At 36.1% G+C, this 15,746-nt stretch overlaps 1 protein-coding gene across 6 annotated transcripts in view; it reads left to right on the forward strand.

Moving 5' to 3' along the window:
• The window catches only part of DGKB (diacylglycerol kinase beta), a 360,499-nt gene that overhangs the window by 2,641 nt on the left and 342,112 nt on the right, over positions 1-15,746 (forward strand). The gene's annotated exons all lie outside the window — the stretch shown is intronic.

Here is a 15,746-nt window from a genome sequence, read left to right on the forward strand (position 1 = left end):
TCATTCAGGTGATGCTTTATGAGACTGGTCTAGGTAGCTCTTGCTGAAGCAATGAGATCTCTAGAACAGGAATGGAGAGAATGGTACAAGGGTTGTAGGAAATCTGCTAGAGCAGCATTTTGATAAAGCAGGGTGTAAATACAGGACATCTATGAGGAAAGGCAGTAATAGGTCGACACTGGGAAAATTTCAAAGTCAGTCATCTGCATGGCTGGGCTGGACTTTTGCTTCATGCTTGTATGACAGTCGCTCTGAGTTCTTGTCAAAGTCAGCTGTAGAATGAAACACAAAGGGTTTAAGTTATGCTTTATGATTAATGAATTCAATACATAGTAAAAAGTGTATCTAGATGTTACATAATGTTTCATTCTCTTTGAATTATTGTGACCTCTTAGAATTCATTGAGAAGTTAAACATTCTGCACACAATTTTAACAGGTCTTTTTAAAGCATCACTTATTTCTGACATTTTTCTCTGTTTTTAAAGTTAGCTTTGTTGCAAAGAACATTTTTACATAATTATATCAGTATCCATAGTGTATCTCAACTTTTGTCAGGGCAAGAGTCATGAACTGTTGTGAAAAACTTCTGACAAAATGTTCCCAATATGTATCTAGAATTGTGAAGGAGTGACAAAAATCAGGGGGAGTCAGGGAGGGGGGAGGAATATGAAAAGAGGAGGTATTGCTTTGTAGTTTGGTGTCCAGGAGTGAAAGAATTCCAGCCTGACTTTGCCTGTGGAAAGAAGAAGGTCCTTGAGAACATCTTTCATTTATTTCATAGTCGTGATGTGAAATCTGGGAGGGACACCAGGAGTGTGTTATGCCACTGAGGGACAGGACAGGATGCTGACTTTCTGAAATCCATCAGTTTTTGATTCCAACTCCTTACCTTTTTTTCCACTATCAGGTAAACTTTGCAACTTATTTTCAAGACTTGCAAACTGATCTTCAGACCGTCACTACTGTCTCGGACAATAAAATAAATAATATAATGCACTGGGCTATGCTTTGGGTATGGCTCACTCTTTTCTTTTTGTGTACTTGCGCAAAATGAGTTTTAAGTGTTATTTGGTAGTAATTATAACATTTCAAAGGCAATTTAATCAATAATAGAAGATATGAAAGGTTAAAGAAAAAATAGTAGTTCCTTCTGTAAGAGTTCCATGTAAAGTCTGTTGACCTTTCAGTTGCAAGTTTCTTGAGTCAGGCAACTCTCGTCTGTTGTTTCCTGGAGCACTTCTGAAACAATTAATAACAGTAATATGAGTCCTTTTACGATTGTTTGTCTATAGTTGTATTTTTTCATGACAACATTTTGTTCATAATTTTGTATGTGGGGACCAGCTGTATAGCTGAACAAGCTAATTCACTGTGCTAAAGGAAAGATTAAGAAGTGACCTGCTGTGCCTCCCTGAAAATAATTATATGTTTGTAGATATGTTTAATACTTTGTCCACAGAAGTGGAAAAAACCTTGCAAATCTTGGCTTTGAAATGAATACCATTGGTCTGTTCAACCTGACCTAACTTTCACTACACTAGAGATGCTTTTACTATAGATAGAAGTGATTTGATGCACATTTGGCATTTTGTGCCAATTTAGCAAGTAGAGAAGTATATTTTTTTACTTTTTTCAAGTCAGGGTGAATAACTGTCCCCAAAGAACCAGTAAAGCAGCCTTATGCAATCTAGAATACATTTTCCTTTTTTAATTGTTTCTGAAGAAAAATAGAGGATTTCTCTGATTAATGTTTGCAGCACTTTAGCCCTGAGGGCATATATTCTTGTTTAGTAAGTTTGCCACAAGTTTGAAAGCTTAACAAATGTAAGTATTTTGAGGCTGTTTTAATTACTTCTTGTCCAACCCATTAATACCAGTTTGGAATGAAAATGTATAACCCTGACACCATTGTGCTGCCCTAAACTATTTTAAAAAAATTAAATAAAACAAAGAAAAGCAAACTTACAAACACATTTGTCAGTTCAGTGTTACTAACTAGACTTTTAAGTGCTAGAACAGTATAACTTTTTATTTTTAGATAATGTTTGTTATTTACTATAATAAACTATAAATAAAATGACATCTGAATACCTTTTGTTGTCTTTAAAAATTTTTCATTTTTAGGAATGGACTGTTTATATATGCTGGCATAAAATCTTTATTTCTAGTTACTGTAAGTGCCATGAAATGCTTTTAAATTTGACTTTCAGCCACAGTTTGATTACTTGATTTGAAATCACCTTTTTTTTTTTTTTTTTTTTCCATTGTGTTCAGTAGGACTACTAGTGTGAGCAAAGGATACAAATGGCAAATGCTAATCCACTATTACTCATGAGCAGTAATGAGGAGTTCACTTTCTAGGTGTTACAGTAGGAAAAAAAAATCCCAACTGATGGGTGTGATGCACTTTTCACAGAAGCTGATGTTGTGCTGTGTGCATCATACTCTGAGTCTTCCACTGTGAAATGGTGCTTCACTTCCCTTTGGGTTGCCTCGTGGGAATTTATGAAACATTTGAATGTAGTTGTGGCTTATTCAGAGAACTGGAGAATGCACCAGGATAATGAAAAATACCATTTTTTCCTTTATCACCTAATCATGTTGCAGGAAGGAAAAATTACTAATGCTAGTCAAATTTATTCTATTTGGTCTAAGTTTATCTCCAGGCGGACACTTCCAGTGCTTGTATTTGTTCAAATTGTGAAAGAAGCTGAAATATACCATGATATGCACAGGGCCTCAGACCTGCACTCTGTAGAAGGATGTGCAGGTTTCTCATGTCGTTACGTCTCTGCGCAATTGTGGCCCTGGTTGGTTGATGAAGCAAAGTCTAAGCAAAGGATATAAATGGCAAATTCTAATCAGCTGTATGGAAGAATCACAGATGATGGGATGTCAGTGGTCTTTCCTGTCTCTTTCTGGAAGTAGTCATAATGGTGTCTTGTACATCTGGTGCCTAGGGGCATTGGCCTGGGCTTAAGCAGTACGAGCTGCTGCAACCCAAGAATCAGCAGTCTGCTCCTTTTTTCCTCTGGAGTCTATTGCCTCTTGCAGAGCAGATTTTCTCGCATCTCCTGCCTGAATGGTTGTATTCATCAAGCAAATGGGAGGTAATATTGGGATATAGGCCAGGAAGATACCTTCAGGCAGCAGGGGAGGGGAAAAGAAAAGGACAGACAAGATGGTAAAAGAATTAAGTGCCCCCTCCTCACTCCAAAAATGTTATAGATGAATATGGAAAGATATATGATTATAGACAGGAATAACTTAAACATACAAAGGGTAAATATAATGGTTCTTTCTCAAGTTTAGTCTCCAAAGGAAATCTTTTTTCTAAAATTTAAAAGAGCTTAAGCTAGTGAATTCAATGGAAATGTAAAAAACTTTTAAGATTATAAAATTAGAATGAATTTTTATATAAAAAGACAGTGCTGCTTGATCCTTCCTTATACTACTAGTATGTGGCAAGATTTTTACTTTTTTTTCCTTCATGCTTTTTGTAGATTAATTATGGTAATTCAGTTATCATTTAGAGTTAAAAGTTTTGATAATGTTTGAAGTACACATAAGTGGGATTAATCTGTCCTAACTTTGATATCTAAATACTAGCTGGTTACCTTGTGTATCTCCTATTACTGCTGATGGAAAGATAAAAGCACCTGCTGAGGGAGATTCTCATTTTCAGGATAAGCGTTTAATATAGGTCAGTGGAAGTACGCACTGGATGTATCTAGGCCTCTCAAATCATTACAAAGGGTGCCTGGGATGACTAGTGCACAGTTTAAGGTCTAATATTAAGACATCCAGCACTGGTTGAGATAAATTGTACCCTTGGGTATTTTGTTACCTAGAAAAAAAAAGTTAAGGCAGGATTGAAATCCCAAGAATATATCAAATACTTTCCAATGTGTTACTAAAAATAAACATGAGATAAAATATACTTACCAAAGGTAGTTGCCTAGCATGGGTTACCTTGGAGAACATTTCAGGTAAATATATTTAAAAATGTCCTTTGATATCTAAATTAAAAAAATACTTTTGGTCATTTCCATTTTCATCGTGTCCTGTAAAATTTGCTATGATATGCTTATTATCAAAAAAAGCCTTTGCATCTTGGTTCCTTATCAATATAAAATATTCAAATAGCATTTATTAGGGAAAATAAAATTATATAATTTTGTGAAAGTTCTGTATTTACTTTGAGACTTGAACACTGCAAAGAGTTGTTCAGGTATTTAGTTTTATTTTGTTCTACATGCCACAGAAATTGAAAAATTAATGTGTAATGAGCAGGCTAATCTTCATACTCTGTGGTAAATTTAAAATTGTCTAATACTGTTAGGATTTCTGTTTGAGGTGGCAGGGGGGAAGGAAATCATCAGAGACAGTCATTTTGCCTTTTTGCCTTTAAAAGCATGCAGGGAAGGAAGATATCCCTTTCTACAGCCTTACAACTGCTAGGCCAAAGAATATAAAGATTCTAAACAATGTCATCTTTTACATAACAGAAAAAAGAAAACTGTACTGCCTGTCTTAGGCTTAGCACAGTTGACACAACCACTTTTTCATAGTAGAATGCCTTGAGGGATCCCAGGGTAACCTCCCAACTTTGAAGAACAGGTGGTGTTAATCATAGTAGGTGCTCTGATAAGACTATTCATTTACTTCCTCTTTAAGTTTAAAATGTCAAGTGGTTATTTTGTGTCCTTTGCATAGTAAAATATGACAATCAGTTATGAAATTGTTTGCTGTTAAATTCAAAATAATGCATCATAAACTCTTACATTCAGTCAATGACTGCTTCCCATAAATTATTTGGGCATCCAGAAACTAGAGAAACAGCTTGTGAGGCTACTTGTGTGAGTGATCGGGATATTTTTCTACTCTTGTATTATGCTGTGTACCAGCATGGTGATTTTTACTTGTGTCTGGTGATGTACTTACTTCTAGTTGCATCTCTAATGAACTAGAGGAAATTCAAGTCTCACTAGCAAGGATTTCTGTGAGTTCTTATTCAGATTTGATGAGCATAATGTCAGAATAGATCTTCTGTCAATGACAGAAGGATTTGTAGCATCATATAAATATAGTCTTCTAAATAACAGTATTTAAGTCATTCAGTCTTGTTTCAGTATAGTTTAATGCACATATAGCTGTAGAGGAAACTGGACTAGTGAGAATATACAAACACATCTACAAACACATTTTGTATCTTTAAAGAATATCCTACAAACTCCTTCAGGGTTAGGGAAATACTCCCTATGACCTTATTTCAGTTCAGGGCACTTTCCTGGCCAACTCTGGCCACTCAGTGAAGCTTTTTTTCTTTCAGATGCTACACTACCACCTCTCAAAATACTGTCTAGCTAAAGCAAGATTCAATGTGTTACTCTTTCAGTATTCTAATACGGTGTATTAAGGCACTGGGTTCTACATGATTAGTCCAGGACCCCAGCTAAAAGGATATCTACTCCAATGGAAGTGGAATAATGCCTCCGTCATGTAGAAACTTGGAAAACATCCTTAATTCATCCTTAACTCATCCTTAATTTAGCTACCGTGTTAATGGAAAAGGAAATAAAGCATTTATTTGCAAAATCCAAAACAAACTCTAAAGCACAGATTTATAAAAACAGGAATTACAGTATTGAAACAAATTCTTGCTTTATTTTCTTGTACTAAAGTCAGATCCAAATTTTCTCTATATCCTGAGAAGGTACTACTCCTTAGATTCGCTATGAGGTTGAGGACTGAGTCTTCTTGCATTATTTATGTTCTTGGCCAGCTTTCACTGGAGAACCTCCCAAACTGGCAAAGTTTGCCAATTTTCATACACAGATATTTTTCTTGGCATGTTCTGCAGTTTTCATTCAGATTCAAATGTTTCATCCCTTCCCCTTGGAGATTATTAATCTTTAATTTATTCAGGAAAAGTTTCAGCGCTCCTCCCCTTGTCTTGTTTACTGCTGTCATTCTTTGGAAATGCAAATATGTCTTTGGCAGAGCAGGTGCCATCTCTTTTAAACTATGAGCAAATTATTAACCCATGAAGGAATAAAATGCTGTTCCTCTCCTAGGGAGTTGATATGTGTATCTCAATATAAAGGTCTTCCATACTTGCTGAACCTTTTATTTTTGTATCAACATGTACATTGACAGCGTTACTTGATACTTGCATATAAATGTGAATCACACTTCCAGCTCATTATTATTGCTTTTTTTCAGATCAAACTTGTTTTTTATCCTGTTTGGAATGACTGAACCCCAATTCCATCATTTAGTGATACCTTGAAATTTACAGAGTTATAGAACCTCTATCCATAAAACCTCTACATCTACTTTTTTTTATAGAACCTAAATGTTTTTGAGCATTAAAAACAAGTACGTTCTACGTTCATTCAAATGTTTCAGGGATATGAAAGAAATGTTAAGGCCATTTAGGAAGAATACCTGTATTGTATAATCCATGTGAAGCAGAAAGTTAGGAGAGATTTTGAACTGTTCAAAATCATGGATCTGAAGGTGGAACAGCTGTTTTGTTGTTTTTCAGTGTCTGGGTGTTGTAGAAGGGAACTTATACTTAAAACTTACCTCTTGTCTTCAGCAATGGTGCGCTCTCTGCAGATTCAGCAGAAATTTCACTGAAGATTTCGTTTTTGGATAACCTAATGGAATTGAAGAAGGGAAAGAAAAGAAAGACATTTTGTGTCAGCATACCCTTTATTGTCTTAGTACCTTAAATGCTTCTTCTCTGAAGGGAACAGATGTAAACAACATAATGCAAAGATCTTTAAATATTGTCACAGAGCTTTTCGTAAAGACTCATATTTAAAATAGATTGATCCTTTTGAACAGTTGATAATGCAGACCTCATTCTCTAATATAATTCTAGTGGCATTCAGTAAATGTGGGATTCAGTAAATGACTGCATAGACGAAACTTAGAGGAACATTTTTGCTCAGGTATTAGACAGTTATTTTTGAAAGCTATACATATTGCCAGTAAAACTTGTTGTCTGTATGGCCCAATGTGGTTTGGGAAATGTATGGAATATAGGTCCCAAGTTAGCAAACACATTACAGAGTGTGGTAAACATTGTAGCATTTGTTTTGTCAGGGATGAAATCCATACTGCTACCCAATTTTGTCTGGATTTTTTTTTTTTTTTTTTTTTTTTTTTTGGTGTGTGTGTGTGTGTGTGTGTGTAGGCATATTTTGCACCTTGTCCTTAAACATCATTGCAGCATATTCATATCCACATCAGAAAGCCATATTACCAGGTAAATGGGGTCATTCTCCATCCCTCTAATTAGAACTGGAAGAATTGCTTTATTGGGTCAGACTAGAGGTCTCTCTAGCCTTGTATGCTGTCTCCTAACAGTGCAGTTATAGGAAAGGATATAAGAATAGATAAGCATCTCTAGAGCACTCCTCCAGGCTCCAACCCTCCACACATATTCATGATTTTGTGATATCCCCTTGCTTTTTTTCTAAGCTGGGAGAATTATAGTATATTCGTTTTTCTCATGAGCAAGTTGCTCTATTTTTTTCCCTCTTTTTACAGTTCTGCTATAATTGATTTGAAAACCCAGAACTCCATATGTTGTTCAAAATGCAAGCACAACAGGGATATACACTCCTGGGCACTGGTCTGATGTTTTCTGATTATAATTCCAAAATTTCATCTCTGATTGATAACTCATCATTGATGAGCTCAATACTCATCACTTTAGGTATAAAGCTAGGATTGTGTTTTTCCATTTGCATCACTTTATATTCATCTATGATGAGGCATATGAAACTGTTCCAGCAGGCAGTGGAGACTAGCATTAGCTAGTGTTAAGCAACAGAAGGGAGAATTTGGCTATTAGGATATTTTTGGTTTTGGTGGTGCTGGGGTGGGGGGGAAGGAGGGATTGTAATTACAGAGGTTGAGTGCCTCTGTTATACCTAAATCCTGTTTCTGCTCTCTAAATCTTCTCCTTGATCTAGCTTCAAAGCATTATGGTATCAGTGTTGTACATTTTTAGGTGACATATGGAAGTTTCATTTATATCACTTGGGCTTGATAGCTATGCAATATTCAATGGTGTGTGGATAATAACAAGCAGAAGAATGACTTGATCATCCACTGGGAATAAATAGAGTTTTTTGAAAGTAAAATACATAGTGTGCATAAAATGAGTTTAAAAAATGAGCTTCACAACCTCAGCCTCAGGAATCCATGTCATAGCTGCTTCATTCAGAGGGATTGGCTGACCATCAATTTTGCACACCCTTACTGCAAGCCACAGAATGCTTCCCTGCTGTCTGAAAAAACCTTATGGTTTGTAATACAAGTCAAAACATTAAAACAGTAATACTGCAAGAAGAAAGAGGGCAAAAATACTGAGATAATATTAATTTAGAATACAACAGAATAATTCAATTATACTTGTGTGCCTTCTGTGTTGTTCTGTGAAGGCATTTGAGTGAAGTGGTTATTGTCACAATTTTTAAGTACTGGTATTTTAAATTTAAACTTTGGAGAAGATGGGAATAAAATTAAATTTAAATTCATAAATATGACTGTTCTCACTGGGAATCTGTTTCCAATAATTATACTTAATTTGGGAACGAATATTCTCTTTCTTAACATTTAAAGAATTTGTTTTTGAATTTTAATTGCAAATCTATTTGTGAAATCGGTGATTGCACAGATCAAAAAAACAATTTTCCACAAATTACTCTTTATGTACGGCTCATCATTATAATAATGCTCATAAGTATTAGTACTTATAAATAACAAAGTATATGGCCATGCATTACATCATTTCTTTAATCCTTTTAATAAGAGTGACAGTTCTGTGACATGTTATATGCATGTTATGTGAAATACTCGACCATATTTCAATATATTCTGCAAATAATGAGATAGACTTTTGTCACCCTATTAGGTGTATGATACAAGAATGTTACATTACAAGGGAACCAAGCAATGGTAACTCCATAAAGTATGCATTTAATAATAACCACTGAAATTTCCAATGGTCTGGGCTAGTACAATTGATGAATATTGAGCACAACCAAATGATAGCTGACATCCTATGAATCTGGCCCTGCTAAGGTGAATATGGCAAAGTGAACAGTGAGTGAGAGTGGCTAGTGGTGCCTGACTCCAGGTGCTACTCTTTTAAAGTTTAGGTTTTCTGACGTTATTTGGGTAGACTAAGCAAAACTTGGAAGTTTTGAGGAAAAAATGATGATCAATATTAAACTGATGCATCATAATGCTGAATATTCAGATGTGACCTCTGCTTTTGTGGATCCTGTCTTGCTTTTAATGCCTGTTTGAGTATGTAGTTCTTTCTGGGCTTTAGACTGACAACTTGTGAAAAAAGTAATAGGAACAAAACTGAGGACTAAAATTTAGGCTGAGGTTATATTGAAAGCATGGTTTAGTTAACTATAAATTTTGCCAGTTAATAACAAACACAATTCATGCTATTTTCTGTGAATTTTCCCCAAAATATATTTGCATTATGGCTCTCATGTTAGCAAGTGCATAGCAATCTGCCAACTTCTATCCTTCTAATTGCCTGAGGGAATCAGTTCAGGATTTAGACCAAAATTAATTCATGCTTTTGGAGCTGTAGATTACCTTTGTTTTGCACATGGAGCTGCCACTGATGTATGTGGGAATTCCAGTCGTGTAGGTCAGTGATATTATATATAGCTCTTGAAGCAGGCTTTGGTTAAGTGATTTTCAGTCAGTAACATGGGAATTGGTTGTGAGTTGTATTTGAAATGCCATTTTTAGTCATAGCTTCATTTTGGAGAGCCAAAGCCAAAAGATGTGTGGATCTGACATTTAAGTAGTTTTCTAACCTTAAGATTTCTAGCTAGGTGATTTTCCTTAAAGTAGACTTGCACATCTAAAAGAAGATTCATAGGCAGATGTGAAGATAAGGTTTGTTTTTTGAGTTTTGTACAAGAAAAAAAAAAAAAACTTGAACTGGGTTTTTTTTTTTCTTTTTTTCTTTTTACCTGGAGCTTGCTGCATTGGAGCATTGTTTATGATCCTGCTTTCCAGGAATATGTAAAATACATCGCCCAGACTTGAGAATAATTATTAGAAATTAATCTCATACTTCTTAGAAAATTAATATTTCAATCATTGAATCTCCAGATACAGTCCTTAATTCTAGAGCACTGTTATTGCTGTACTCTACTGTATGTCATTAATCAGGTATGCTTTATACATTAGGTTTTTGTTGCATTGGTGCTATGGCGGTAAGAGCCTTAGTCATGGAAATGTACAAATGCAACCTAGGGAATGCTTTTGTTACTATTCTATATTTCTTATGCTACATGGAGGTGTATATTCAATGACACATGAAAGTAAGTCTTGCAAATTAAAAATGTTAATCTATGTATATATGCCTTTTCCTAAACTGTTTTTGTAGAGGCAGTAAATATGTGACAGAAGTTGAGCTAAACTCAGAGTTACTCACCTTGTTGTCTATCTCTTTTTATAGAATTTCAGAAAAAAATCCTGTTGTCTTTCCTAAAAGAGACCTTAGTGTACCCCAGGGGGTTAGGTGGTGCTTTGGATGATCTCAAACACAGTTAAGGCACAGACATTCACAGCTGGTGGTGACTGCAGTGGAAGCTACTGCAGCAAAGATAACTGGCTGAGTAGAAATTCTGTTTGTCAGCATTTTTTTCGCAAAACTGGGGAGAACTAGCTTGTCTGGGAAAGGAAGGGAAAAAAAGAATTACAAATAAATCCGTATTTTTCTTTTCAATACTTATTGCCTTGAAGAGATGGTGAAGGCTTTTACATCCTTCTCAAATGGAATTCCAATAAAAATTCAGGATACCTCTGCTGTGGCCTGCGTTCCAGGTTTGCCTGTACTGTACATCCTTTCTTTTAACAGTCCATTTCTGCAAACTTCTGGTTTGTACAGAGATAGTCTAGGGAAAGGAGTAATTTGTTAGCATCTGATTACCAGTGGAAAGGCGCTGACTGGATTCTCACGTGCACAGGTATCTTGATTTGCATATGTATTTCTTCATGTTCTGGGGCTTTTCCCTTTTAAAATATTTAAGTTTCTACTTGGGATGATTGCGTCAGTTATAACGATATGTGAAAACTCAATCTCTACCTGTATTTACCAAGTACTAGGACAAATTTTAGCATTCTGTAAAAGAAGTGAATAAGCCCTAGGCAAATTTGAGTGATCCCACGTTTTTTAAATGATGTAATATAATATATTATTGGGTGGAAATGACACTCTGAGGATTGCTTCTTGAAAGAGCCAAAGTGATACTGTTAAAGATAGTTCGCGAGAGCAAACAACAGATTGACTGCCAGAGCACAGCAGCAGAAGATGGTGGGAATAACCACATGCAATCAAATAAAATCTGTCACTGCTCTTCTGTGTGTGTGTGAGATAACTGCAGTCATTCCCTTGGTAGGTAAAAGCACAGTAGGAAATCGTTGTGTGTTGGAGAAACGTTGTGGGAATCATGTGTTGCTGCTGGGAAAACATGATTCCCTGAGTGGAAGTCCTGGGACTGAATTCTGCACAAGCAGAGCTGGGGAACAACTGCTGCTGCTGTCATGCCCTCTCCTCTGCTGCCAGAGGGAGAAACAGAAATGTGAGAAATGCAGGTGAAGGACCAAGACTCAGGGCAAACACATCTCGCTGCCAGGGTGGCATGGGCGAGGATGGCTCTCGAACTGCGAGCAAGGCAATGCGCTGCAGTTATGGAAAGGGCAGAGTGTGGAATTTTTGCTGTTTGAGGGGTAAGCTAAGCACTGGCTAAATTCCAGAGCACAAGGTGAGCAAACAAAATGTTGTGCTGAGTGTTTGAGCAACATCTAGTTAGAGAGAGATGGATGTGACACGATGCTCAGCAGGAGGAAGTACGCTGGGATCAAGGCTAGGCTGGGGGCCCCCAATGCATGGGAGGTGGGAAGGGGAAAGATCCTTTGACAAGTGAAAGAAAGATAAATCTGTATGTCAGTTCAGGAATTGCTGTGACTTCATGTCAATCCATTAGAAATTTTTATTGATGTTTTGCACGTCACTTTAATAATATTTCAATTCGGATCCATTATGACAGGGAGATAATCTGCATGACTGAAGCACTTCTAAATATAAAGAAGGTGCTCCCTACATTATTGATCTTCAAAAAGAAATCTCCAAACCCCAAACAACTATTTTTGCAGTACACTTTTCACATAGCTATATCTATGTACAGTGCAAAGGAGGATTTTTTCAGATTCAGGATGCCTTCTATGTGGTTTAAAATTATTATTTATACAAATATAAAATTAAAGCAATTTAAGGAACTGGTGAGGAGAATATTGAAGTTCTGTGATAATGTTGTTACTGTCACCTGGTGTTACACTGGCTATGTTACTACCATCGTATGTGGACAATTTGGATAAAAGAATACAATTCCTTTGAACTAGACTGGACCACTTGATGAAAAAATACTAATATCCTGAAAACACTGGTAATTCTGTGAAAACATTGGAAACATTTTTATACAATAACTGCTTAACGAAGTTAACAGGGAAGCTTTTGTCCTAATTATGTCTAAATGAGATATGAGGTAATATGAAGGTTATACTGATGCAGAAGGTTGTTCTTCTATTGAAAGGGGTTTCAGATGACTTCTCCAGGGAACTTCTGGGACTCTTTTTCTGTGAATGTGTTGTAAAATAATAGCTCTGGTGTAGTGTAAATAAGCATAACATGCCTCTTCTTATTAATTACTTGTTTTGGACCTAAATCACAACTTTATGATTACTTTGGAGTTTTATAGAGATCTCATGTTCTAAGGTGAGTGAATGCAGAAAGTCATGGCAAGTTCATGGCACTGAAGTTTATAGATGCATTTTGTGTTGGAGAAATACTTTATTCTTAAAAGGGAGTAGACAATAACAAGACAAGGTTGGGCTTTTTTCTTTATTTTCCCCTCCTTTTTTTTTTCTTGATGTTCTGTCCAGCAGTTGAAGTGCATCTAAGGTATTTGGCATACGAAGATTTGTTTACAGTGTTGACACTGTGGTTGAAAACTCCAGAGAGCTTTTTTTTCTAGAAGTCCTTTCTCTGGCTCTGGCATTAGCACTGTTTGCAGCATGTCCCATGGATGGACTGAGATGGCACTGGTCAAATGTGAGGGTCACATTAGACTGTTAGACCCCAGACTTTGTTGCTTGTGGTCAGCTGGCATCTCTAGGTCTGTGACACCATGCTGTTTACATTTGCTGGTATGGGTAATGCTGCTGTTGCTGAGCAGAAGGGAGGGTGCTGGCAGGACTTGTGTCCTGGGAAAGCAAAAGCCTGGTCTGCCTACACAGCCCTGAGTCATGGAGATCCTTGTCTGCCTTTGCTTCCATGGGGCTGTCCCACGTGTGATGTTCAACCCTTGTCCACTAGCTTCTTTGAGAATGGAAGAAGAAAAAGGGGATACCTTAGTGGTAGTGCTACAGCTAAGGCTTGCTAAACTTCAAAATCTTTTTATCAAGAGTATTTAAGCTAGGTAAAAGAGTAGTTTGGGACATATTGTTCCATTTATTCTTTTAAGGAGACTATTCTCCATAGAAATCACTGAGGAGTTCTTCTTAAAACAGATGGTGCATTGTGCGCCATTGTAACACAATTTTCATTATAAAATGTTATGTCCCAGGGCAAATTTACCACAAATGGAGCAATTGTGATGTCCCCTGAAAGAGAAGAAATGTGGTTTTGCAACCTTTGATATATCTGAAAAATATGCAAAACTTGAAAACTAACCAAAACATCCCCCCCACCATGCTAAACAAGCAAAGCTTGCTGTTTTCATTAAAGTATTTTGGGACTGTTGGACTATTTCGAGCCTGCTGGTATGTTAACTGCTTTGGCTATTCAGGGGAAAAAAATGGTACCTGTGAAATGAATACAATGTTATCTGGAATCATGATTAGCAAGAAAACACATTCGATCTTCCTTTGGACTTTTTGACAGGAAAAGAAGATACATTTTGTGTTAATATTATTTCCTGGAACTTTGCTAGATTAGTATGTATATATTTAAATGACATAATAATGGAGTACTCTACAGCTATGAACACAGAAATATTTAAAAGTAGTCTGTCTGATTTATAACTGATCAACATAAGTTTCTATCTATTTATTAGTTATCTATGCCAACTTTGACTTAGTAATTCATTAAGCAACAGTATTGTAAGAGGTCTGTGACCATTATTGGTGACACCTGTTGTTTCAAAGGCTAGATACTGTCATGAATGACTGAAATAGGGTAGAAATACATAAAATAGTATGAAGGATCATTTATTTTCATCAGAATATTCTAAGGTAATTGCTGACAGAATATTTATGTATATATTTAAATGTATCTATACAGAAATATAGATGTTCATAATTTTGAATTTTATCATAGGTAGGCTTCTAAAACAGAAGATATACTAGCATAATTCAGTATAATTATCCTGCAAAAAAATTAGGAACCATCAAAGTTATATTGTACATACATTTACAACAGGGTATATTTACATTGAATTTCTCAGGTATGCTAAATCTGTGGTTTTTTAATTCTTTTAAGAAACCAAAAGAAATAACTTTATTCAGCCTTGCCAATTTAAGAAATGTAAGCTAAATCAAATGATGCTATTGTATTTAGGAACCTTGAGGACTGGAAACTACTAATAAATATTAGAGATCTATAATAATTTCTGGTCTAATCTTTTGTCTTGTGTGTCTGCGGGAAGACCAGATTTTCAAAAATGCTGAAGTTCTCTCTCACTTCTGAGAACAGAGTATTTAGCATTTTGTAGGTTGGTATTTCAAGTAGCAGACCCCCCAACCCCATCCCCAAATCTCTCTTCACTCTGATTAAGGTATATACCAGGGGAAAGACAGTGTAGCAGTCAAGATTCAAGTCTTTACTGTGGCAGGTATCTGTTTTGTGTCCTAACACATGTTGCTCAGTATCTCCATCTTCCTTTAGTTTAAAGTGCTGTTACAAGGACAAATAAGTTGTTGCATTGAGAGCCTTTCTGGTATTTGGGGTCTAGACCCTGGCTGCCTGCTCTCGGCTGCGGTTTGGGTAGCGCTTGGGCTTGTACTCGTCCCCCTCCCTGGAAAGGAGGTGGAGCTGCTTGAACTGGATGGGAGTTGGGGCATTTTCCAAGCCAGTGCCCAGCATCGGCGCCTGGGGAATTAGAAGCCTGGGGAAGCCACAGCACATGCGCTCAAGGAATTTAGATGCGGCCATGGATTCCCAGAATGGTGACCTTACTGGCTATATGTAGCTAAATCTGTAAAGGCTGATGTTTTCCCAGCAGTGTATACTTTCTGTGAACTATTTCTTGTTTTAATTAATGGAGCAGTAGCTAAAGCTGAAATGAGAGAGAGAGGGAATTTTAATTAACATTCAGTGCTTTTAGTAATTAAATATAAATGATAAATTTTATATTATGCAATGTTATTGTAAGTTATTATATATATGCAAGCATTTAGACTTAGATTTTCCAGTTCAAACTTAATAGGACAGACAAAAATAAAGCTGTTAAGAAGTAAAACTGTTTTATTGACTTACATAAATTAACACTGTTCCTGTGTTTGAATATATTCAGTTACAGATCTCAGTTCAGTTCTTGAGTTTTCCACACACTTCCTGTGTGATAGTGAGCAAGTTATTTGGGAACAAATTTTTCAGTATGTCTAGTGAACTTAAAATACAATAATT

This window comes from Dromaius novaehollandiae, chromosome 2, assembly GCF_036370855.1.
Source record: "Dromaius novaehollandiae isolate bDroNov1 chromosome 2, bDroNov1.hap1, whole genome shotgun sequence".
Taxonomy (NCBI): Eukaryota; Metazoa; Chordata; class Aves; order Casuariiformes; family Dromaiidae; genus Dromaius; species Dromaius novaehollandiae.